The 26557-nt window shown below is 44.0% G+C and overlaps 1 protein-coding gene across 1 annotated transcript in view; it reads right to left on the bottom strand.

The window, feature by feature from the left end:
* Positions 1–26557, bottom strand: part of LOC135220940 (zinc finger protein 780B-like) — a 116873-nt gene that overhangs the window by 43354 nt on the left and 46962 nt on the right.

The raw sequence follows: 26557 nt of genomic DNA, 5'->3' as shown, positions 1-26557 counted from the left end.
GATTTTTTTCTGTCGCTGAAGCGATAACAACTGTTGTCGTTTCTTCCGATATATTCTTCATTTCTCTCTTGCCTGGAGATTGATTTGAACATTTTGGTGACGTATTCGCTCTATGTTGGCTTGGCATACGCTTATTGTGGACCGTTATTGACTTTGCGCTGGATTTTCCTGTAGAATGTCTGATTTTGATTCTGTTTCCAAAACTCCGGTTTTGTTTAGAGTATGTGTGACCGATGGATGTAAGGTGAGGTTACCGAAAGCTGCGGTGGACCCTCACACTTTCTGTGTTAAATGTAGGGGGAATGAATGTTCGTTTAGTAACCCGTGTCAAGAGTGTGAGGTTTTGAACGAAGATGAATATAAGGCTCTTTCTTCTTATATTAGGAAACTTGAAAGGGATAGGGTACGTAAAGCTTCTTCAAGGAGCTCGAGCAGGTCGAGAATGAGTGAGAATGAAACTAACATTAATGTAGTTTTAGAACCTTCCTCCCAGGTCTCAGCTCCTGCTCCCCGCACCGAAGCCGTAGATTCGTCTTCGAGGCGGCGGCCTCAAAAGCTTCCTTGTGTTCTAAGGAAGACAAGAATCTTCGTACTGAGCAAGGTAAGAGTGTCAGTGATGATAAGTGCAGTGTACCCAGTGATGTGGAGGGTGCGTCTGACCGCTCCTTAGTGCCTCCAGGCCTAGACCTCTTCCAGACTCCCAGTTCCAGTGAGGAGGAAAGTCGAAAGCCGCAGGAGGGCTAGGGAGAGCCCCCACCGGTCAGGCGTCCCCTCGGCAGATCCTGAAGTTCGCTCCCAGGCTGCCTTGGATCGTAAGAAGAAGAATATTCTTCGCCAGTGTTTTTCGTCATCCTCTTCTCCTTCGCCGAAGCGTGGGTGGAGCTCTAAGGAGGCGTCACGCCCGTTGAAGAGGGCTGCGGAGGCTCCCTTCAGTACGTTAGCGTCCAGCCCAGAAGACTTTTCTGATGTAGCTTCCTTGCAAGCAAAGAAGCCTAGGAGATCCGGTGATCGCCCTCCTTCTCCCGCGCTCGCGCTGAGCTTGCTTCGGAAGAAGATCCTGGGGACTCTCCTTCTCGAGTACTAGCGGGCCTACAAGCAGATCACAGCCTTGGCGGACTCCTTGGCATCGAGATCGCGTAGAAGGAAGGATTTGTCTCTCCCGATCAAGAGATCGAGGCGCGTTTCGTCGGAAGAGCGCTCTCCTTGCAATCGGCATTCTCCTTTTTTGAGGATTCTTCTACTCATCGTAACATTTCACGAGAGGAACACCACTCCCGCTCGGAGGTGTCGAGACGCCATTCGACGGATAGGCGCTCCTTGGACTATGAAGATATTTCCTCAAATCGGATTCCTGCCTCGGTAGACGCTCAGCCCCTTCTGTTTCTCCTTCTTCTAGAGTTCGTGCAAGAAGAGAGAGTCGCTCAGGTCATAGAAGACTTGGTTCGTCGTCGCCGTCTCTTCTTTCTTCTCCTCGTCTTCTCAGAGAACCTAGGGAATGCCCTTCTGAAAGTAGGCGCACTTCTCCTTCCGACTACTGTAGTCGGGCAGTCGGTATCAACGTTGACATGGTAGGCGCTCATCGCATGGAGTTCGCTCCTCCCCTGTAAGACATCAAGAGTCTAGTAGGAGCCCTGCTCCTGGTAAGCGTCATTCTTTTAGTAGCTGTTCTCCTGGAGAAAGACACCTTGATCCTCGTTTGCTTCGTTCTCCTAGTAGGCGCTCTTCGTTCTCGAGACTCCCTACTCCTCATCGGTCTCCTCTTGCTAGAAGTCAAGAACGCCTCAAGCGCCCTGCTTCTGTTAGGCGCTCGGAGCCTTACAGACGTTCTCCCCTCGTAAGGACCAAGATCTCGCCGAACGCCCTGTTTCCGTTTAAGCGCTCGGAGCGTAGCAGCCGCTCTCCGCTTCGTAGCATCAAGAGCCTCTCGAGCGCCCTGCTCCTGAAAGGCGCCCTATTTTTAGCAACGTTTCGCCGCTTGGTAGGCGCCAGGATTCCTCTAAGCGCCCTGTAACAGATAGGCGCTCGGCGCCTAGTAGCCGCTCTCCTCGCGATCGGCGCCAGGATCTTAGCAGGCGCTCTCCCTCTCGTAGTTTCCCTAGGGATAGACGTGGTCTTTCTAGAGAATGCGAGTTTAGACAAGAATTTTCGGATAAGCGCCCTTCTTTTACAACTCGTCGTTCTCCTGTACGCCTTTCTACTTTGGAATCTTCTCCTCATTCAAGACGTTTGTCTCCTTCATCGCACTGTACCCCAGCTAGGAAATCATCTAAGGATTCTCATAAGGATGCATCCTCATAAGGATCCTCATCCCCGTTCTCCTCCTCAAGAAGACCAGGAAGCCTCTGAGGAAGAAACTAATACATCGGCAACAGTTTCTTCGTACAAGAAGCTCACAGAACTTCTCCTTCAGGAGTTCGGAGAGTCTTTGAGCCCTACTGCTCCTCCTTCTCCCACACTCGTTGTTCTCCACAGCGAAAGCAACGAAAGGATCTTCGTGTGTGAAGAATGAAGCCGACTCCTTTCTATGAGAAAGCGCTCAGAGTTTCGGTTCATGGATGCGTACTAAAGAGGAAGCGGGAAAACATGTTTGCCTTCCCTCCGTCGAAGTTTTCAGGAAGGACAGGATTTTGGTATGAGACAGGAGAACCCTTGGGACTGGGCCTTCCGTCTTCAGCTGACGCAGATTTTTCGGCACTAGTAGACGCCACTAGAAGATCAGCTTTGAATTCGGCCAGAACAACGTGGGCAATGATGAAATGGATCACATTCTAAAAGGCATTTTTTAGAGTCTTGGAAGTTTTCAACTTTCTCGATTGGTCCCTCGAGTCCTAGCCAAGAAAACTCAGACCGGACACGTTTTCCTCGGAGGATTTGAATTGTGTCTTATCCTGTATGGATAAATCGGTGAGAGATGGGGCCAGCGAAATAGCTTCACTGTTTGGAGCAGGGTCTTGAAGAAAAGATCAGTATTTTGCTCATTTTTAACAAAATCGGTCTCACATGTAGAGATCGTCTTTGCTTTTTGCCCCGCTCTCTACACAGCTGTTTCCTAAACACCTGGTTCAAGACATTTCGAAGGCTCTCTCTGCCAAAGCTACGCAGGACCTTCTAGCACAGTCTGCAAGGAAGCCGCGCCCTACCTTCCAGACTAAGACAAAGAAGCTAAGCCGACCTCTCAGGAACCCTTTTCGAGGGGCATCTACCTCTAGATCCTCTTCGTTCAGAGGTCGGAAACCAAACAGAAGAGGGAGGACTTTTACGAAGTCAATCAAACCTCCCAAGTAAGACTCAAGTCCTTCAGACAACTGTAGGCGCCAGGCTTTTACAGTTTGCAGAAGTCTGGGCCCAGAAAGACGCAGATGCCTGGACCCTGTCAATTTTGAGGAAGGCTATCTAATCCCGTTCTTTTCGAGGCCTCCTTGACGAATACCCCGAGGGAGTTGACGGCCAGATACAGGGACCCCATCATGAATCAAGCCATCCCGACTAGCGGTAGACCAGATGCTGGAAAAGGAGGCGATCGAACTAGTGGCAGATCATCTTTCGGCAGGCTTTTACAACCGCCTGTTCCTAGTTCCAAAATCCTCAGGAGGATGGAGACCGGTGTTGGATGTAAGCGCCCTGAACTTCTTCGTCGAAAGAAGAAGGTTCACGATGGAGACCACTGCCTCGGTGTTAGCAGCCACTCCCGTCCAGGGGACTGGATGGTGTCCTTGGACTTACAGGACGCTTACTTCCACGTACCAATCCATCCTTCCTCGAGGAAGTTTCTAAGATTCATGATGGGGGGAAGAATCTTCCAATTCAGGGCCCTGTGTTTGGCCTCTCCACGGCCCCCCAAGTCTTTAACGGCCATCATGATGGAATGGTGGCACAATGGCTTCACCTGGAAGGGGTGAGGATTTCGCTCTATCTCGACGATTGGCTTATAAGGGCCAATTCCAGAGATCGTTGTCTGAAGGACTTGAAGAAAACCCTGGATTTGACTTATTCCTTAGGACTTCTGGTCAATCTGCAGAAGTCAAGTCTGATTCCCGCTCAAGAGTGCGTTTATCTGGGGATCCAGATGAACTCTCTGAGTTTTTCGGGCTTTTCCGTCACAGGAGAGGATAGCCCGGGGACTCGAAAAAGTAACAACCTTCTTAGGGAAAGAAGTATGCACAGTGAGGGAGTTGGATGAGTCTGCTGGGGACGCTCTCCTCACTGGAGCAATTTGTTTCCCTAGGAAGGTTGCACCTGAGACCGCTCCAATTCTTTCTTCATCGGAATTGAGTCGTCCTTCTCAGGATTTGAAGTTTCTCCCTGTCAATTACTCTTCAAATCAAGAAGGAGTTAGCATGGTGGGCGGATCCCGACAAGTTCTCGCAGGGACTGCCTCTTCAATCCCAGAACCCAGCCTGGTGTTGTTCTCCGATGCGTCGGAAACAGGTTGGGGGGCGACTCTGGGAACCAAGGAGGTGTCAGGAACCTGGATGGGGGACCAGTCTTCCTGGCACATCAACAGGAAAGAACTAATAGCCGTGTGGCTTGCTCTGAAGGAGTTCGAGTCAGATGTGACAGGAGCAGTTGTGCAAATAAACTCGGACAACACCACGGCTGGCCTGGCATACATCAGGAAACAGGGGGGGACGCATTCCTTCTCTCTGTACGAAACAGCAAGAGATCTTCTTCTGTGGACAGAAGAAAGGGGGATAAAACTTCTCACCAGATTCGTACAGGGAGAAAGGAATGTAAGGGCAGATCTCCTCAGCAGGAAAGATCAGGTCCTTCCCACAGAGTGGACTCTGCACCAAGATGTTTGCCAGAGCCTTTGGAAGTTGTGGGGCAGGCCTCTCATTAGACCTGTTGCAACTGCAAAGAACAAAAGACTGGATCTGTATTGCTCTCCCATCTCGGATCCAGGAGCAATAGGGATAGACGCCCTCCTACTCGATTGGAAAGGACTCGATGTATACGCGTTTCCCCCCTTCAAGATTCTGGGGTTGACTTTAAAAAAGTTTCGCAGAGTCAGATTCCGCGAGGAATGACTTTGATAGCTCCCTTTTGGCCAGCACAAGATTGGTTCACAGAGGTGCTGGAATGGCTAGTGGATTTTCCAAGATCGCTTCCTCTAAGGAGCGATCTACTCAGACAGCCCCACTTCGACAGGTACCACAAAAACCTCCCCGCTCTCAGTCTGACTGGCTTCAGACTGTCCAGAAAAAAACTGGTCAGAGCGAAAGGCTTTCGTCAGCAGCTGCTAAGGCAATCGCTAGAGCGAGAAGGTCTTCCACATTACGAGTGTACCAATCGAAGTGGGATGTCTTCAGAAGATGGTGCAAGAGGAATAACGTTTCCTCTTCCAGTACCTCTGTGAATCAAATCGCAGACTTCTTTTATTCTTAAGACAAGAATGTGGCTTAGTCGTTTCGACGATTAAAGGCTATCGTAGTATGTTGGCGAATGTCTTCAGGCACAGGGGCCTCAACTTATCGGAAGATAAGGACCTACAGGACCTTATTAGGTCGTTTAATACAACGAAAATGCAGTATCCTAAGACACCTAGCTGGAATTTCTGGATGTAGTCCTTCAATTCCTTGGGTCCTCTAGGTTTTGAACCCCCTAATTCAGCCTCATTCAGAGACCTTACCAGGAAGACTCTGTTTTTGATGGCTCTAGCTTCCGCCAGAAGAGTGAGTGAGCTTCAGGCGATTGATGGTAATGTGGGTTTTAAGGAGGACTCTCTCATTTGCTCTTTCCTTCCTGGTTTTGCTTGCAAAGAATGAGAACCCATCAAGTCCATGGCCCAAGAACTTCGAGATTCGTGGGTTATCTTCTTTGGTAGGAGAAGAACCCGAGAGAACTCTTTGCCCAGTGAGAATGGTGAAATACTACCTTAGAAGAAAAGAGCAACTGAAAGCCAACCGAGAGGTACTGTGGTGTTCAGTAAAAGAAAAAGCCTACTCGTCCATTGTCGAAGAACGCATTGTCCTTCTTCTTGAGAAGCCTCATCAAAGAAGCACACGGATCCTGCAGAGAAGAACATCTTAGGCTTCTTAAAGTGAAAGCACACGAAGTAAGAGCCATAGCAACTTCTCTTGCTTTCAACAAGAATATGTCCGTGCGAAATCTGATGGAGACAACATTCTGGAGATGTCAGTCAGTGTTCGCGAACCCACTACTTACGTGATGTGAGAATCACTTACGAAAAAATGCTTCGACCTTGGGGCCCGTACGTATCTGCGGATTCAGTGCTGGGGCAGGGTGCTGGGAACTCATCCTGTTTAGTAGTATAATGAATTTTTCCCCCTTGTATTTTTTGTTGTTGTTGTTCCTTAAAGAGGATGCATGAAGGCATCTCTTTAGGTCGTAATACTAATCTTTAGTAGTTTGGTTAGGTGGTCTCTGATGAGTTTGGTGGGCTCCTTGCAGTAGTAGTGGTTAGGACCTGTTAAGATAGGGACGAAACTCCTTTAAACAGATCCGACTTGGATTCTACCACACAAAGGGATCACATATCCCAGTGTAGATCCGAGAGTCTTTCAGCATCAGGTCACGTCCTAGCTGTAGCTCTCCAGGCAACGCAGACTCAGAGATAATATCAATGAAGTCTTCTGCCTGAACAGGTAAGAACCAAGGTTATTTATATCCTACAACATCAGTTGTTTCTTATCTCTCCTTATTACTTTAGCTGTCTCTTACCCTCCACCAAGGGTGCCAATCAGCTAAGATATATCTGGCAGGGAACGTTCATGTACAAAAATGATATTGTTAAACTACAATAAAGTTTTGTACATACTTACCTGGCAGATATATACGTCTAATGCCCACCCAGCCTCCCCTCAGGAGACAGGTGAAAGAGAAAAATCTGGCTGGAGAGATAGATTGGTTCATACGCCCGCCACCCAGCGGCGGGTAAGGTAGACCACCTGACCTACCTGTCGCGTGTGCCGCGAGATTTGAATTCTGTCGGAACGTCGGAAGACTATAGCTAAGTATATATCTGCCCAGGTAGTATGTACAAAAACTTTATTGTAGTTTAACAATATCATTTTAATATAATGTTCTCAAAATGTATTTCCCTGTTTGCTCCTACTGTTACTATGCCTGAGCCATGGTTTTAGTCTGAAAAAATGTGCATATCACTTTCCAAACCTCTTCATGCATTATGAAAGTTCACAAAGACTTTTTAACATCTTAACTTTGAAGGTGATCATAATTTATTTTAAATAGTTTAGCTTGCTTTGAGTCTGTTAGCTTCCAAATTTTACTTGAACATATGTAATTACAGGGGAAAGTGCTTGAGAAGTTCTAGATAAGTTTTATGGAAATTTGTCACTTTGGTTATATACTGGGAAGTTAATGACAGACAATGGGTTTTCATGTTTTCATGACAGACAATGGGTTTTCATGACAGGCAATGGGTTTTGTGAGAGAACTAAAGATGTAGCAATATGCAAAAATATAGAGGTGATACCATATTGTTTCTGCTATTGTACAGTACAGACTGACACCTTTAGTAGGACTATTCCTAAATATGAGCTGGAATCATTCATTAAAATGTGATGTCAATGCATTTTACACAAGTAACTTACCAGGCAGTTGCATAGCTGAAAGTTTCTTACCTTGGCATTCCAAAATTCAAATTTTGTGGTGGTGCTGCCATTGCTAATATAGGTGCAGTGTCTGAGGGGGTGGCTGCTCATCCCACCAGTTCTCCTAGATGAAGGTCCCCGTCCCACTCCCCCCCGCACTGGTGAGAAGACATACCGGAGGTCCAAGGGAGGCTGGTGGGGTTTGCTCACGGGCATTTGCTCCCTCTGTTGAACCTGTTATATGTTCCAGGTGTCGACAGAGCACCACTGGAAAGACTTCGTAGACAGTGCTGTGAGTGTCTTCGGACACGGATGTGTCATCGCTGGACAGAAGGTACTGTCGATGTAGTGGTGTGACTGTGCAACTTCTTAAGAGGCATTCACCTGCTGACAATTCACCTCCTCCAGTCAAGAAGTATAGCAAGGTGGTGTTTAACCCTCAACCCTCTTGTAGTTATGCTTTTCCACCTGATGCGCCTGCAGTCCTTGATTTTCATTTGCCGTGGGACAGTCCAGAGTCAGTCAAATCTTTTGAGTGCCCAGTTCTGGGGCACCAAGGTGTACTACGCACCAACACATGGAGCGCCATTCTTTACCTCAACGCACAGCAGTAGTACTGGCGTACTCTAAGCCAGTACTGCAGAGCTTTCGGCACCATTGTCAGAACATCCGACGCCAACCCCTACAGATCAGTCTCCCTCTTCTGTAGAGGATCCAGCTTTCGTCTCTCTTTGTCTTCAGTTACAAGAACTGATGGGGGGTTCTTTAGAAGAAGACTTCTACCAAGAATGAAGATGGTTTAGCTCCAGTTTTGTCCAATTAAGAAGAAACTGAACAAGACAATGCTCTTCCTTCTGTCTACTCTTCGCTTACCCATTACTTTCTGGCTAACTTATTGGAGTTTTTTGAGCCTGCTCCCCCGACTTCTCCAGCCTCCACTTTTCTCATGAGGAAGAAATCTGGTGACAGTGAAGGTTTGTCCAAGTTGGTACTATCCTCTTCAGCCAAGAAGTACTCCGTGAAGTAGATGACTGGTTAGCTTCCTAGAGAGAGATGGGAAGGCATCTTTCACACTTCCCCTGTCCAAGAGGATCAAGAAAAGCCACCATGGAAGCTCCTTCCTTTGGAGTTTCTGCCTCCTCCCAGGGGGACTTCTCCAGCTTGGTAGATGCCTCTTGTCATTCAGCTTTTGCTGCTGAATAAGTTACGTTTGCAATACCAGAAGCAGATCACCTGGTTAGGAACCTATTTAAGGTACTGGAAATTCTCAGCTTCCGAGATTGGACGGTGGGAGCGTTAGCAAGGAAAATTGAAGATTGTCCTGCACTCCCTGAAGACTTTGCCTCAGATTGGCTTGGGATACTTTCTTGCGTGGATAAAGCAGTCAGACACAATTGTGCGGATATAGCTACTTTATATGCAATGTGGACTCTTAAAAAGCAGGAGTTTTGGTGTTCCTTTGCCACTAATGAAGTTACTTCAACTCAGAAGTCTGTGCTTTTGTTTGCTTCCTTGGACAAGCATCATCTTTTCCCTGAAGAGACCGTGAAGGACATTCTTTCGGCTTTGCAGAAGTCGTCGTCCACCAACCTGCTGACCCAGTTGACTAAACACCCTAAGGAGTCTTCATCTTCTGCTGCTAGTACTAAGGTGTTCATCCCTTACAGCAGCATCCTTTTTGAGGGGGCAGGGTCCAGACCTCAGCAGAGACCCTGTTCTAATCTGCAACCCCCATCTAAGCCAGCTAAGAAATTTTCAATCAAGTCCAGCAAGTGAGTCGACTGCCCTTCAAGCCCCTGTTGGAGCAAGACTTCACCTCCATTAGGGGGAGTGGAGTCAAAGGGGTGCAAAAGCTTGGGTTGTACAAGTACTAAAGGAGGGTAACATCATTCCCTTCTCAGAGAGACCTCCCTTATCCAAGTTGCTGATCACCTCAGTGGCATACTCGGTAGAGTCCAAGAAGTTTTTGGCCCTTTCTCAAGAGTTAGAGCTTCTGATTTGCAAGAGAGCAATAGAAGAAGTGTGGGATCGTATGACAGAGGGGTTTTACAACAGACTCTTCATAATCCTCAATTCATTGGGGACCTGGAGGCCCATCCTTGATGTCAGTGCTTTGAATGCCTTTGTTACAAAGGCCACCTTTCATATGGAAACGAACTGCTCAATGATGTCGTCTCTGCACCAAGGGGACTGGATGGTATCCTTGGATATGTATGATGCATACTTTCACATTCCTACCCACCCAGATCCAAGGCCCCCTCAATATGAGACCACCTTGACGTGGTGAGGGGGCTCTTCAACCCCAGGAATTTGTTCCCGGGTTTGAGTCCAAGAGTCTCGTGTATTAATATTTTTTGGAGTAATTTTGTGGAAATTTCCACTTTTTGTAAAATTTTACAGCTTAGGTGAGTTTGAGAAGGGATCGTGCTTGGAAGGGGTTTGCATTCAAAGCTAATTGTGGGAGTTGTGGTGATTGAGTCGCCACCCGATACGGTTTGGACTCAAGAGATAGTCATGGGATTTTCCCATAGCTATCTTGAGGGCGGAACCATCTCCAGGGATTGGCCCATCGGAATCCAGGGGGGACTGGTGTTTGGGGATGGGACTCCTGGCTTCTGTCCAGAAGCCCACCCGTACATTTGGATTGGGGAGTCAGTCCCCATTAGTTGGGGCAGAAGTCCCAGCAAGCGGATTGGCTTATACCTGGGCCACTGCAAGCGTATTGATGGTATCCCGAAAGGGTAGGGTGTTGGGGTGGACTATTGGGAGTCAACTCTCACATGTGCCATTGGTGGAGAATGCGAATACCTGACAGATCCACGATACTTTCTTGATAAATCCAAACAGTTTTGGGTATGTAGGTGAGCCGGTTTGTGTGAGGTGGTCTGGTGTGTGCATGCTTAGTATCCTGGGATCACTTTGCGGCTTGGACGATTTGTTGGGGTGAGGAGTCTAGGCATTAGAAGCTGCCTGGGATTCCCTTTCTGACATGCTGTTGGGGTCTTGGTGGGGCTCTTGGGTGTTGGATGTGCACTTTTTGGACTTTGAATGTGAACGGGCATGATTCTATAGATTTGGTCACTAGTTTTCCCTCCCTGGATCCGACGACTTGTGTGCACTGGTATTGATTTCTGTCATGAACATGGATATGAGCTCGGCTGTTGGACAGAACCAAACACTGAGACACCAGGGTTTTAGTAAATCTGGTGGATTTGATCCAAATGGTAGAGTCCTTCATTGCACTAATATAAATTTGTCATTAGATAATGAGTGTTTGTATAGTGTAATGAAACAATTTGTTAAAGAGGAAAGAATGAAATTACTTCTAGATAAAGAGAAGCAGTCATTTTCTGCTTATGTTAAATTTTCCTCACCCTTGGAAGTTTGTGAGGCACAACAAAGACTCCATGGCCACATTCTCAATGATTCAGTTTTTAGTAAGAAAGTGTTTTCAGTGAAAAATTTAAATGATGAGCCATTTGATTTATCCCTAAGAATGAAGAACATGGACCAGCCCCATGTAACAGAGCGCTTCCTACCCCTATATGGCATGTTGCTAGCTACAAGGAGGGGAAAATTTTATAAAGGCTGCTGAATGTATTGAGAGCAAGGTAGGTTCCATTCCCCTTAGAAATATAAAATGTTACAGAAAGAACTTGCCAATAAAAGCTGATAATGAAACCCAAGCAATTTTACTATCTAATTTTAAACCTCTTGAAAGTGGAAATGTCGAATGTATGGCATCACATAGATTCTTTAACACACTGAAAGGGTTAGTATACTCAAAAGACCTGCATGTTTTTGAAGAGGAGGAGGTTATCCATCGATGTCCTCCTTGTGTATCTCGCATAAAAAAACTAGGAGATGCAGCTATCCTTTTAACCTTCTCCTCCAATTACTACTTACCTGGTACTATCATTGTTGGCCATAAGAGGATGCAGGTTAAAAGATATAAAAGAAATCCTAAACTGTGTCGCAAATATTTTGAATATGGCCGCATTCAAAACTCATGTGAAAACAAGAAAAGATGTTCTGTGTGCTCTGCAGAACATGATAATTTTGATGACTGCGAAGCAGTCCAATACTGTTTTCAATGTAAGGGTGATCACTCCAAATTCTAAGGCTTGTCTCAGATACAGATTTGAAGAAGTATTGGCAGTGGCCAATAATGAACACATCATTAGCAAAGCAAAGTGTGTGATAATGGGGCCAAACAAAAGTGCCAACTCTACCTATACTTCAGTAATAAAACTTATGAAAAATACCAGCAATGTAAGGCAACTTATAACTGCATCTGATAGAAGGCATCACACACTTGCTACTCCATGGACTGTAAATAATGAAAATCCCCATCTGTCAAGAAATTTTCATTGGCTAGTGCCTTGGAGTCCAACACCAAAAGTTGTACTTCCAGAAGCAAAAGAAAAGCACACCTCCCTAAGTCAATACAAGGGTGACTAATATGATAGTTGCAGGCTCACCTCCAAAAAAAAGTGAGCCGAAATCAATTGATAATAATTCGATTGATAATAATTCGGGAAGCTGCTCCAAAAACACTTCCAACAAGAATAAGCCAAGGGAGCAAACCCAATTAGATAGAGCTAATTCAGAGCCATCAATTGTCACAGCCACAAACAAAAATGAAAACAAAACTATAATTACAACCACCAAGAAGCGCACAAGGAATACATCCCCAAATAATGATAGCTTTAAAATAAAAACCTTAATGGGTTCAGTGTTTTGGAAGAGATCTCTCCGACTAGAAAGGTCATTCCAAAAGCAGTTTCAGCCCAAAAACATGTGAGTTCTGATCAGTCTTGCCGCCCAAAGGCAATTGAACATTGTGATTCACAGAATCACAGTAGAAATTCTGATCACAGAAATATGGTCAGCCAAAAACCCTAGATTCCAATTCAAATAAAAAGGGATTAAAGAAATAATCACTTATAAAGGAGAACTTTCCTCTCCAAACTAGGAACAGTACTTCCCCTCCAAGGAGTGGGAAGTAGCACATTTTACTACCTTAACATTCATGTTCGATATTCTTCAGTGGAACTGTAAAGGACTCAGAGCCCGTACAGAAGACCTTGAAGTTTTAAGTCATGAATCCAATCCAGGGATTGTATGCCTGCAGGAGACAGCGTTAGGCAACTCTCCTTATAATCCTGTACTGAATTATGCAATATTTAACTCCTCTCCCCCAAGTGGTGGTTGGACCCGTGGAGGTGGTGCAATTATTGTTAATAAATCTCTGTAGCACTCCATAATACAATTGAATACAACTCTACAAGCTGTTGTTACTTCAGTCATCTTGGAAAAGAGGATAACAGTCTGCTCCTTATACCTTTCATCAGATTTTGCTTTTAACAGTGAAGATATTCAGTCCTTAATTAACCAACTTCCGGCTCCTTTACTTCTCCTAGGAGATTTTAATGCCCACAACCCCCTATGGGGAAGTCGGTTTCTAGACAGTAAAGGGAAATTAATTGAAGACGTTATTGATAGGAATGATGTTGCCCTATATAATAATGGGTCAATGATTTTCCACAGCATTCATGATCATCATTTCTCAGCACTGGACCTTAGTATGTCTTCAACAAGTATCCACCTTGATTTTAGTTGGTCTGTTAACGAAAATTTAAATGAGAGTGATCATTACCCGATCTATTTGAAATATGCTGTGAATGGTCCATCTGAAGTTTTACCGAAGTGGAAGATAGCAGATGCAGACTGGGATAAATTCAGTAATGGCATCAAACTAGATAGGGAGTTTGAATCATTTCATTCTCATCTAGATGCTTATGATTACTTTATTGAATCTACTCTAAAGAGTGCTGAAGGCTTGATTCCCAAAACAAAAGGCAAACCTCGTAGACCTGCAGTTCCCTGGTGGAATAAGATTGGTGGTATTCTGAGGAAAGTTACTAGGAAGTGCTACAGACGTTACAAAACTAGTGGCTCTCCTCGTCTAAATTAATCTACAAACATGCTTTAGCCAAGCAACAGCGCTTCTATAAGAGAGCCAAAAGAGAAAGTTGGCTTTACTATATTAATGGAATAAACTCAAAGACTCCACTGAAAGTGGTGTGGTGCAAAATAAGGAAACTGAGTGGGAAATTTGTTGTGTCACCATTACCCTCATTAAAAATAAATGACAGTCACAGAGCCAACTGAAGTTGCCAATGAGTTAGGAAAACACTTTTCTGAAGTTTCCAGCGCCAACAATTATTCTCGAGAATTTTAAAAAATTAGGAAATCTGAAATGATTCTGAAATTTGAGTCAGGAAAATCTGAACCATACAACTACAGGTTTTCCTTGAGAGAATTACGGGAGGCGCTTTCCTCTAGTGAATCCACAACTCCAGGTGAGGATACAATCATATATGAAATACTTGAACACCACCCAGACAATACCAAAAAATATTTACTCAAGATTATAAACAAAATATGGGAAACTGGAATTTTACCCAATGACTGGAAAATATCCATAGTTGTTCCAATTAAATAGCCTAATAAAGATGCTTCTCTAGCCACCAGCTATACACCATTAGCTCTTACCACCATGTGTGTAAGCTGATGGAGAAAATGATAAATACTAGACTAGTTTGTACTTAGAAACTAAAGGATTAATATCATCATTTCAATTTGGTTTCAGGAAAAACCGCTCCACCCTTGATCCCTTGCTGAGGCTGACCAACCAAATCCAGCAAGGATTCAGCAAACAATGTCAGACCATTCGAGTATTTTTTGACCTCAAAAAAGCTATGACACTCCCTGGAGAATTGGCATCATGAAACAATTGCACTAGATGGGCATATGTGGAAGAATGATCAAATTTATATATTCCTTTTTAATGGACAAATCTTTTAAGGTAAAAGTGGGAAACTTTTTCTCCCAACCTTTTGTGCTGGAGGAAGGAATTCTTCCAGGAAGCATTTTAATTGTAACACTCTTTTCATTGGCAATAAATAGTGTGGTTGAAAACATCTTGCCTCTGTTAAATGCTCACTTTTTGTCAATGACCTTGCAATATATTCTACAGGATATGATTCATTGTCAGTATGTAAACATCTGCAAAGGTCTATTAATTCAATTACTAAGTGGGCTGATGAGAATAGTTTTAAATTCTCCTCTTCCAAAACAGTTGCAGTATGATTTACCAGATGCCGGCGTGTGGAAGAAGTTCCCACACGCAGTTTAAAAGGATCTAACATTCCTTATGAAAATGAAGTAAAATTTCTGGGGATGATTATTGACCACAAATTAACATGGGCCAGCCACATAAATGCCCTAAAGATTATTGTTAAAAAATCTTTTAATATTTTAAAGGTTATTTCTAGATTTAGTTGGGGGCCTGAGAAGAAATCCCTTTTGAGGCTATATGACTCGCTGTGTCGCTCCAAGCTAGACTATGGCTGTCAGATCTATTCCTCAGCTTGTAAAACCAAGCGAAAGGAATTGGATGTTGTACAGAATATGGGGTTGAGAATTACTCAGGGGCTTTTAGAACTTCTCCTGTTGAAAGCATGTATGTCAGCGCAGATCATCTTCCCCTTGATCTAAGAAGGCAAGAGCTATGGTTGCAATATGTGGCTAGAATGAAAAGTGCTGCCAAAAATCCCTCCTTTCTAGTACTCGAGGAAACAAACTCACAGAATTTCTCTGGTACAAGAGGTTCTAAACCATTCCAAATTCAACTGAACAAGAATGTTAGGGATAACCATCTCAAATCCCAGAAAGTCCTGGAAGTAAAACATCCTGTAAATCCTCCATGGCTTATTCCTGAAGCATTAGTATGCAAGAAATCATTTAGGATAAAGGACTGTATTGAAGAAGAGATTAGGGGGAAGTTCTTAGAGCATGATGTTACCCATGCCAATTATGTGAAGATTTATCCAGATAGATCAAAGTCAGATAGTGTGTTGGGTGTGCTGATATCCATGGTGATACAGCATATACGGCTAAATTACCTGACTTTGCATCGATATTTACAGCTGAATTAACAGCCGTAGTCTCTGCCCTAGATTTAGTTGTTCAAAGTAGTGACACTAATTCTGTCATATAGTACTCAGATTCTAAAAGCACTTTGGAAGCTATTAACCCTTTAACGCCGATTGGACGTATTAAACGTCAACGAAAATTGTCTGTCGGGTCCCGAACTGACGTATAGTACATTGACGAAATTTTTTTTTTTTAATTCGCGGAAAAATAGTTATAGGCCTACTAGATGAAAACTTTTTAATCGCGCACCTTGGGGGATACTGGAAGCTCATCATCGTTACCCAGGCACGCAAGCACGAATTTCTTTCTTCTTGCACTAAAAAGCATCAGCGACACATCTCAGAAATTATTTCGTCACTTTCACATAATTTTTGCACCATTTTATATTAGCCGTTACATGGAGTATTATATATGAAAATGTGTGCAATTTTATGTAGAATACAACCAAAAACAACTCATGGTTGTAGCTTTTATCAGTTTTGAAATATTTTCATATAAATAACGATAAGTGCCAAAATTTCAACCTTCAGTCAATTTGACTCGACTGAAATGGTCAAAAAATGCAATTGTAAGCTAAAAATATTACATTCTAGTAATATTCAATCATTTACCTTTATTTTGCAACAAATTGGAAGTCTCTAGCACAATATTTCGATTTATGGTGAATTTATGAAATAAACTTTTTCCTTACGTCCGCTTGGTAACACTTCCGAAAAAAAAATCATAAATTTTTTCGTCCGATTGTCGTAATGTTTGCACCATTTTAAATTAGCCGTTACATAAAGTTTTATATATGAAAATGTGCACAATTTCATGTAAAATACAACTGAAAACAACCCATGGTTGTAGCTTTTATCAGTTTTGTAATATTTTCATATAAAGAACGATAAATAGAAAAAATTCGTCCTTCGGTCAACTTTAACTCGACCGAAATGGTAAAAAACTGCAATTGTAAGCTACAACACTTACAATCTTGTAATATTCAATCAATTACCTTCATTTTGCAACAAACGGGAAGTCTCTAGCACAATATTTCGATTTATGGTGAATTTTTGAAAACAGCTTTTTTTTTATGTCCGTGCATTAAGAATTCATGCATTATTTTGTGATAATATTTTCTCTATGTTGCCTCGATTGTTTTACAATGTGTTATATACCAAAATGATTGCAATTTAGTGATTTAGTGTACAATACAACGAAAAAAATAAACTCATTAGCTTTAACCGTTTGCTCACAGCGCGATTTGTATACAATTATATATGAAATTTTTTTTCGTGCTGTCATATATCCCAATATTTATATATGATAATGATATTTTTTTTCATTTCTGATGGTTGCATACTAAATTTCAGGCAGTGAAAAAAAAAGGAGCCAAAAATGAACTTTTAATCTCAAAAACTAAGCGTACTGTGATTGTTTTTTTTTTTTTTTTTTTTTTTTTTTTTTTTTTTTTTTTTTTTCCCCGCTTCGGCGCTCCCTCCCGAACGCCGCCGGCATACGGGAGACGATTTTTAAAATACTGCTTCGGCATTTAAGGGTTAACAAATTTAATAGCTTTCATCCTTTAATTCAAAAAGTTCAGGAGTCGCTTTTCTGTATACAGGCAGTCCCTGGGTTACGATGGTCTCGGCTTACGACGTTCCGAGGTTACGACGCTTTTCAATTATATTCATCAGACATTATTTCCAGGGTTACGACGCCAACAACGCTCATCTGGCAGATGAAATATGACACCAAAAATGCAAAATAATCAATATTTGAAGGTTTTTTTTTTGGATGAAAAATGCCATAAGAATGCTGTTTACATAGTTTTCAATGCACCCAAAGCATTAAAAGTAAGGTCTTCTTAGGATTTTTGACGATGTTCCGGCTTACAACGATTTTCGGCTTACGACGCGTCTCAAGAACGGAACCCCCGTCGTAACCCGGGGACTGCCTGTATATTGTCTGCGTAAGTCGGTCTCTTTCTGTTGGGTCCCTTCTCGTGTGGGGATTCACGGAAACGAGACTGCAGACAGGGAAGCGAAAGATACTAGTGTTTTACCAGAAACCACTTTCAGAAAAGTGCCTCATACAGACCTAAAAGGTCCTATTAGGTCTTATATATTAAGTAATTGGCAAGAAAAGTAGACTTCTTTTCTTGCCAATAATAGTATGTATAGAAATATTAAGAAAAATATACTGCCATGGCCTTCGTCATTCCAGCTTGACAGACGAACAAAGGTTATTTTAATGAGATAAAGGATTGGGCACACTTACTTAACCCATCAGTTTATTTTAGAAGGAAGCAGCCCACCAGCGTGTGCTTACTGTGACAAGATACTAATATTCTGGTGGTTTGCCCCAGATATTTTTGTACATGAAAACTTACCCAGCAGATATATACTTAGCTATAGACTCGGTCGTCCCGACAGAATTTCAAAAACTCGCGGCACACGCGACAGGTAGGTCAGGTGATCCCTCATTCCCGCCGCTGGGTGGCGGGATCCGGAACCATTCCCATTTTCTAAGACATAATTTCTCTGTCGTTTGAACGGACAACACCTATTGTTCGTTCCTCCATCTTGGATTTCAACTCGTTTGCTGAGAATTTGGATTGGTTTTTTGGTGTCGTATTCTGTTTTTTCTCTGGCTTGGCATACGCTTATTGTGGACTGTTTTTCGACTTTGGTATTGACTACTATTTCACGATGTCTGACGCTAAGGCTTCACCTATGTTTAGGGTTTGTAGTAGGGAAGGTTGTAAAGTTAGGCTACTGAAATCGTCGGTAGACCCTCATAATGTTTGCTCTAAATGTAGAGAGAATGAATGTTCTTTTAATAACACCTGTATTGAGTGCAAGAACCTAACAGAGCTTGAATGGAAGGGGTTATCTTCTTATGTTAGGAAACTTGAAAGGGATAGAGTAAGGAAAGCTTCAGCTAGATCATCTAGTAGATCTTGTTCTCTAGAACAGGAAGTTCATAACTCTCCTATTACTAATGATTTTCCCTTAGCCACAGCTGCTTCTCCTCGTACTGAATCCAAAGATTCTTCCTCTGAAAGGGAAAATGTGAAAGCTTCTATCAAGAAACTCCAGGCTCAGTTACGAGCGTTAAATGAAGGTAAGAGTGGTGATAGTGGTTTGTGCAGTGTCCCCAGTGCTCCTAGGCCTAGACCTCTTCCAAACTCCCAGGACCAGGGGAGGAGGAATGTCGAAAGCCGCAGGGAGGATGCAGAACATCCCAAACGGTCAGGCATCCCTTCGGCAGATCCTGTTGTTAAGTCCCAGGCTGCCTTGGATAGCCGCAGAAAAGGCATCCTAAGGGAGTGTTTTTCGGCCTCGGACTCTTCCTCTCCTAAAAAGATATGGAGTTTGGCCTCTCAATCGCGCCCTTTGAAGAGAACCTGGAAGGCGCCAAAAGGAGACGCGGCTGATTCCAGCCCAGAGCGTTTTTCCCCCACGAGTATTGGCCCTCGGATCCTAAGAAGGCGAGACAGGAGGAGCCCTCTCTTCAGGATACAACGAAGAAGTTCCTGATTAACCTGCAGGAGCAGTTATCCTCTTTAGTAGGCTTTCGCTAAGGATTCGACAAAGAGGAAAGATGTTTCGCTCCCTGTTAAGAGTTCCTCTAAGCGCCCCTCTACGTATAGAAGAGAGACCACACACTCTCCAAGGCGTTTATCGCCTTCGTCGAGAGACTCTTCGGATAGGAGTTTTTCTCCTGACAGGCGATTCCTTTCGCCCTGTAGGCACTCTTCTCCAAGAGATAAGTGCCCTCCTTTGGACAAGGCTTTGATCCTGGCAGACAGGAAGCACGTAGCCTCTCCCCTTCTAGACGCCGTGAATCGAGCAGAAGTCTCGATCGGTTTAGGTTCAAAGAACCGGAAGAGAACCTAAACCAATTCAAGTATAAGGATCCTTTGGGACTACAGGACCAGGATTGGAAGGAGCCAGTCAGGCGCAAAGAGGCAGTGAGACGCAAGGAGGGGCGTCAAAAGCCTCGCAAGCCCCAGGATTCAGGGCGTCAGGAGTCAGTTAGAACGGCAAGAGTCAGGACCCGCCAGGAGTCAGGGCGCCAGGAGTCTGTTAGCGGCAGGAGTCAGGACGCCAGGATCCTGCTAGGTGTCAGGAGTCCAGAGCGCAGGGAGCCTTTCAAGCGCCCAACCCTGAGTCAGGACGTCAGGAGCCTATCCAAGCGCCGAGAGTCTTGCGAACCTCAAGTAACTAGGCAACAAGAGTCTAGTAGGCGCAAGAATGTTTCTGGCCGCCAGGAGCCTCATTCTTCGTATAGAAGTTTTTCTATAATTCAGTGCTCTCCTTCTCGGGAAAGGAGTACTTCTCCTGGGAAGAGCCCGATCACTTCCAAACGGTCTCCTTCAGTTGATCCTTTGGAAGAAGTTTCGGATGAGGACAAGCCTGTAGATGTAGCAGTTTCGGACTACAAGAGGCTCTCTCTTCTACTTCTCAAGGAGTTCGGAGACTCCCTTCATCCTGCTGATCCGCCTTCTCCAGGATCTTTAATGTCCAGTACAAAGGCTCATAAGTCTTCTTCTTTCGTCAAGATGCGGCCTGCTTTATGTATGAAAAAGGCTTTGAAGACCTTTTCAGAATGGTTAGCCTCAAGAAGGGAAGCGGGCAAAACAGTTTTTTTCCTGCCCTCCTTCCAAGTTAACAGGGAAACCTGAAGGTGGTATGAGACCAAGGAACCATGGGTTAGGCCTCCCTTCATCCGCAGACGCGGACTTTGCTTCTCTAGTAGACTCATCCAGGAGGAAGTCTTTGCTTTCTGCTAAAGCAACATGGGCATGTGTGAGCTTGACCATCTCTAAAGGGTCTCTTTAAGACTCTAGAAGTTTTCAATTTCATGGACTGGGTATTGGAGCATTAGCCAAGAGAGCTCAGGACACGACTTTGTCTCGATGGAAGAACTTTCAAGTGTCCTGGCTTGCTTGGACAGAGCAGTTTGTATGGACTGGCTCCGTAGAAGTTGGCCCTCGCTTTTTGGAACAGGAGTCCTAAGAGATCGGTCTTTAGCTCTTTTCTAGCAAGAGCCGTATCACCCTTACAAAGATCCTCTCTTCTTTTCGCCCCTTTGTCCTCTCATCTGTTCCCACAGGAGACAGTTAAGGAGGTTGCATAATCTCTTAACGGACGGAGAAGGCAACTCAGGATCTCCTCACACACTCAGCTAAGAAGTTTAGGCCAGCCGTGCCTATTGAAAAAAAGAAGAGAGAACCTCTTTTGTACAGCCCTTTCGAGGTGCCTCTTCTAGAACCCCTCTTAGAGGTCGCAGACCAGAACGAAGGAGTAGACCATCTAGAAGGTCCTTCTGGGAAGTCTAGATGAACAGAGAGTCCTCCAGACAAAATAGTAGGCGCCAGACTACTCCAGTTTGCAAAAGTCTGGGCGCAGAAGGGAGCGGATTCTTGGTCCCTCTCGATCCTGAAAAAAGGATACTTGATCCCCTCAGGAAAAATCCTCCCTTGACGACAACTCCAAGGGAGTTGACTGCAAGATACTCGGATTCGGTCCGAAGACTAGCTATTTTTGCAGGCAGTGGAACAGATGATTTCCAAAGAAGCGTTGAACTGGTTCAAGATCTCCAGTTCTCCAGGATTTTACAATCGGTTGTTCCTGGTACCGAAAGCATCGGGCGGATGGAGACCGTGCTAGACGTCAGTGCCCTGTATTTTCTTTGTTATGAAGAAGAAATTCTCGATGGAGACATCTTCCTCTGTTCTGTCTGCTCTTCGTCCAGGGACTGGATGGTGTCCCTGGACCTTCAAGATGCGTATTTCCATGTGCCAATTCATCCGGCATCACGGAAATACCTAAGATTCATGTTCCAAGGGAAAGTATTCCAGTTTCCGAGCGATGTGTTTCGGACTTTCGACTGCACCTCAAGTCTTCACGGACCATCATGAAGAATGTAGCTTGTATTGGCTACATCTAGAAGGGATCAGGATCTCATTATATCTGGACGATTGGCTAATAAGAGCCCAATCGGAAGAACAATGTCTAGAGGACCATTTTCTTTACCTCTGAAATTGACAAAGTCCCTGGGACTTTTAGTCAATCACGAGAAATCCATGCTGACTCCCCAGCAAAGAAGCATTGTCTATCTGGGGATTCAGATGGATTCTCGGATTTTCTAGCGTATCCTTCGCAGGAAAGGAGAGAACGCTGCTTGGAAAAGGTGGCAGTCTTCTTAAGGAAAGAATATTGTTCCGCGAGGGAATGGATGAGCTTACTGGGGACCCTCTCCTCGATGGAACAGTTCGTTTCCTTAGGAAGACTACACCTAAGACCCCTTCAATTTTATCTGAAGGAGAAATGGGATTGGAAGTCCCAAGATCTGGGAAAAACCTTTCCGATCTCGAAGGGAATCAAGGAGAATATCCTCTGGTGTTAGATCCACAAAAACTAAACAAGGGGATCTCCCTTCACTTACAGAACCCTTGCCTAGCGGTTATTTGCAGACGCCTCAGATTCAGGGTGGGGAGCAACCCTAGATTCGGAAGAAGTGTCAGGCACTTGGGAAGGAGAACAAGTGTCCTGGCACATAAACAAGAAAGAACTAACAGCCATTCATCTAGCTCTAGTTCATTTCGAGGAACAGGTCTCAGGTCTGGTGATTCAAATTCACTCGGACAACACAACAGCCCTTGCATATATAAAGAAACAGGGGGGGACACATTCCTTTTCCCTGTACGAATCAGCAAAGGATCTGCTGATTTGGGCTCAGGAAAGGAAGATCTCTCTTCTCACAAGGTTTGTGCAGGGAGAGAGAAATGTCCGGGCAGATCTGTTGAGCAGGAAAGACCAAGTCCTACCCATGGAATGGACTCTCAATTCTCAGATTTGCCAACAACTGTGGCATCTGTGGGGAAGGCCCAATATAGACCTGTTTGCGACCAACAGGAATCACAGACTAGAAAACTATTGCTCCCCGATCTCGGATCCGCAAGCAGTAGCCATAGACAGCTTTCTGCTAGATTGGACAGGCCTAGACACATACGCCTTCCCTCCTTTCAAGATAGTAGGGGAAGTATTGAGGAAGTTTGCTTGCTCAGAGGGAACAAAAATGACCCTCATCGCTCCCTTCTGGCCAGCTCTCGATTGGTTCACAGAGGTGCTGGAGTGGGTAGTAGATTTTCCAAGATCGCTTCCACTGAGGAACGATCTTCTCAAACAGCCCCACTTCGACAGATTTCACAAGAACCTCCCCGCGCTAAGTCTGACCGCCTTCAGACTGTCGAAGGACTTGTCAGAGCAAGAGGTTTTTCGCGCGAAGTGGCGAAGGCTATTGCAAGAGCCAGAAGAGCTTCCACTTCTAGGGTGTATCAGTCGAGGTGGGAGTTGTTTAGAAGATGGTGTAAGAATAAGAAAATATCCTCTTCCAGTACCTCTGTAGCTGAAATCGCTGATTTTCTTCTTTTTTGAGAAAGGACTGTAACCTGGCAGTATCGACAGTAAAAGGTTACAGGAGTATGCTGGCCTCAGTCTTTCGACATAGAGGACTAGACCTTACTAATAATAAAGATCTCCATGACCTTATAAGGTCTTTCGAAACCACGAAAGACCAGATAATCAAGAAACCGAGTTGGAACTTGGATGTGGTCCTTAAGTTCCTAATGTCAGAAAAATTCGTACCGTCTCACACAGCTTTCAACTTTTTTTTGTAGAGACTTAACTAGAAAGTCCATATTTCTGTTTGCATTAGCAACAGCTAAGAGAATTAGCGAGTTGCAAGCCTTGGAAGGTAAAGTTGGTTTTAGGAAGGATTCAGCGGTGTGCACCTTTAAACCACTTTTTCTAGCAAAAAACGAAAATCCCTCAAAACCTTGGCCAAGAAGCTTTGAGATAAAAGGACTCTCTTCACTAACAGGAAGAGAACTAGAAAGGACTTTGTGTCCAGTCAGGGCACTCAAGTTCTACCTGAAGAAAAAAGTGTTGCTGGGAGGTACAGAGGAAAGTCTTTGGTGCTCGGTAAAAGATCCGAAAAGATCGATTTCAAAGAATGCCCTTACGTTCTTCATAAAGGATGTAATAAAGGAAGCTCACCTTAATTGCAATGAAGAGCACCTCAAGATTCTCAGAGTAAGAGCACATGAAGTGAGAGCCATAGCTACGTCAATGGCATTTCACAAAACATGGTCTCTTCAGGCACTAATAGAGTCAACTTTTTGGAGATGTAATTCTGTTTGCCTCCAATTACCTAAGAGACGTAAAAATTTCTTACGAAAAGCGTATGTTTCGGTGAATTCAGTGCTGGGAGAAGGAGCTTAGGCTAATCCTTCTTAAATTTGTCTTTATTGGTGGTTGTTTTTATTGGTTGATTGTCAGAGGGAATAGGGGACCCTCTTGCAATTCATAGGTTATAACAGTACTAACATGGTCAGGTGATCGGGATTGGCTTCAGTGCTCCTTGTGTTTACTTATAGAAACCTTAACTCTGTCATGTAAGAGGGCTAGTCCCCATTGATATGACAAAGGTCAAGGCTCTACCATGTAAGTGGGTCAGCCCCCATTGGTACGATCCAGAGTAGGCTCTGTCGCGTAAGCGGGCTAGCCCCCATTGACACGATCCAAAGAGTTATTCAGCCATAGGTCCATACCTCGCTGGGACTCTTGAGGCAGGCAGACTCATCGACAGTAGTCATGAAGTCTTCAGCCCAATCAGGTAGGAACCATGGATTATTATATCCAAGAACATATGTTGTTTTTTCCCTGTTTTTTAATGTATTTACTATAAGTATTATCATTATGTTTTAGCTGTCTCTTACCCTCCACCAAGGGTGCCAATCAGCTAAGTATATATCTGCTGGGTAAGTTTTCATGTACAAAAATGATATTGTTAAGATACAATAAAGTTTTGTACATACTTACCTGGCAGATATATACGATTAATGGCCCACCCATCCTCCCCTCAGGAGACAGGTGGAAGAGAAATTATGTCTTAGAAAACGGGAATGGTTCCGGATCCCGCCACCCAGCGGCGGGAATGAGGGATCACCTGACCTACCTGTCGCGTGTAACGCGAGTTTTGAAATTCTGTCGGGACGACCGAGTCTATAGCTAAGTATATATCTGCTAGGTAAGTATGTACAAAACTTTATTGTATCTTAACAATATCATTTTAACCAAAGGGAAAGATATTTCCCGGGTATATCCCTCTCAAACAACTTGGGAGATGAAGTAGATATTTCTGCTCTCATCTCCTTTTTAAAGTGTATACAAATTTTTAATAGCATAGTTAATTATTTATATATCATATCTTACAGATTTTTAAAGACATTAAACTATTTTAAATTATTAATTACGCCCCTCATTAAACTTCATATTTTTATTTTATTCATTAGTCACATCTAATTTTATGAATCATTTCTTTTACTAATTTATTAATTAATTTACCTTAATTAAATTTATTTAACCTTCATTACGGTGATGAATGGCCTTCTTGGCCCCAGTGCCTGGGCTTTAGCCCTAAGTATCATACGCATCCATCCATCCAGATCCAAGGAAGTTCCTGCGGTTTGTGTTTCGAGGCAAGATTTTCCAGTTTCAGGCTCCATGCTGCAGTCTGTCCACAGCCCCTCAGGTATTCACAAGGGTAATATCTCCTCTAGGCAAGTGGCTTCATCTTCTGGGGATCAATGTTTCACCATACTTAGATGACGGGCTTATCTGCTCCATGACACAACAGTGCGTGAAGGGACCTACAAAAGACACTAAACCTAACTTGACAATTTGGTAATTTAATAAACACCCAAAAATCTCAGTTGACTCTTTCGCAACAGATTCTTTATTTGGGAATGAATCTGAAGTCAAGCTTTTTGGGTTTCAAACAGTCCGTCACTTCCTAACCACGAAGAGTTATACAGCTCTACAGTGGATGAGCTTGGTGGGAATGTTGACCTTGGTAGAGCAATTTGTGAATCTGGACAGACTTCACATGAGGCCTCTTCACTACGTATTATCTCCAGTCAAATTGGTGTCAGAAGACAGCCAGATTGTGCAGTTTTCCCAATTTTGATGGAGGTACTATAAGAGTTTGGTGGTTGTCAGAGGACAAACTGTAGGAAGGGATTTCCATTTTTCCTCTGAACTGCAGCCTAGAATTGTACTCCAACGCATTGGATCTAGGTTGGGGAGCTCTTGTTAGGAGCCCGCCAGGTATCAGGGAAATGGATATCAGAGCAATGGTCCCTTCACATCAATATCAAGGGACTGTTGACACTTTTCCTGGTACTTCAGGCCTTTTCTCATCTGGTCACAGTAGAGGTTGTAGTGATTTACTCAGACACTACAACAGCACTATCGCACATCATTGGGTGGAGAATAGGACACAAACCTACACCTGCTGGAATGGTGTCTGATGCAGTATATAAGTCTATACACATTGAGTGCCTGTTCTAATTTTCTATCTAGAATAATAGATGCAATCCCACTCCTTACTGTAGGAAGGGAGGAAGGAATGAATGGCAGTAAGACAAACCACTTTTTGGACATTTACCTTACTGCCTCCAACTATTAAGTTACTTCCTAGCCTTTTTTTGTATGAGTTATGATTCCTCACTCATTCGAAAAGGTCCAGAAGTCTTACATTTGATCTCACAGTTCATATACTCCGATCAATGTGTCAGTGGTAGGGTACCCTTCTCGCTCTTACGACCAAGAGGAGCAGCCCAGGTGTGCCAAACTCCAGTCAGTTCAAAGAGACTCACTCAGATTCCTCCCTCCAATCACTGAGTCTTCCTAATGTAAAAGAGCAATGGTTTGTTTATTGTGTAGGAACAAATCACAATTTTTAAAAGTAAATTATATTTTTTTCTAAGTAGTATACAACCTGAGATCCTTTACATTAGCCCCCCCCCCCCCCCCCCCCCCCCCCCCCCCCCGCCCCCCCCCTCATGCCACCCCTCTATCTGAAACCTGGGCCAAAAGGCAAACTGAAATATGTACATCCAGGCAGGCCGGTATTCCCACCTACCGGAC

This window comes from Macrobrachium nipponense, chromosome 2, assembly GCF_015104395.2.
Source record: "Macrobrachium nipponense isolate FS-2020 chromosome 2, ASM1510439v2, whole genome shotgun sequence".
NCBI lineage: Eukaryota > Metazoa > Arthropoda > Malacostraca > Decapoda > Palaemonidae > Macrobrachium > Macrobrachium nipponense.
This window is presented reverse-complemented; position numbering and strand designations above follow the sequence as displayed.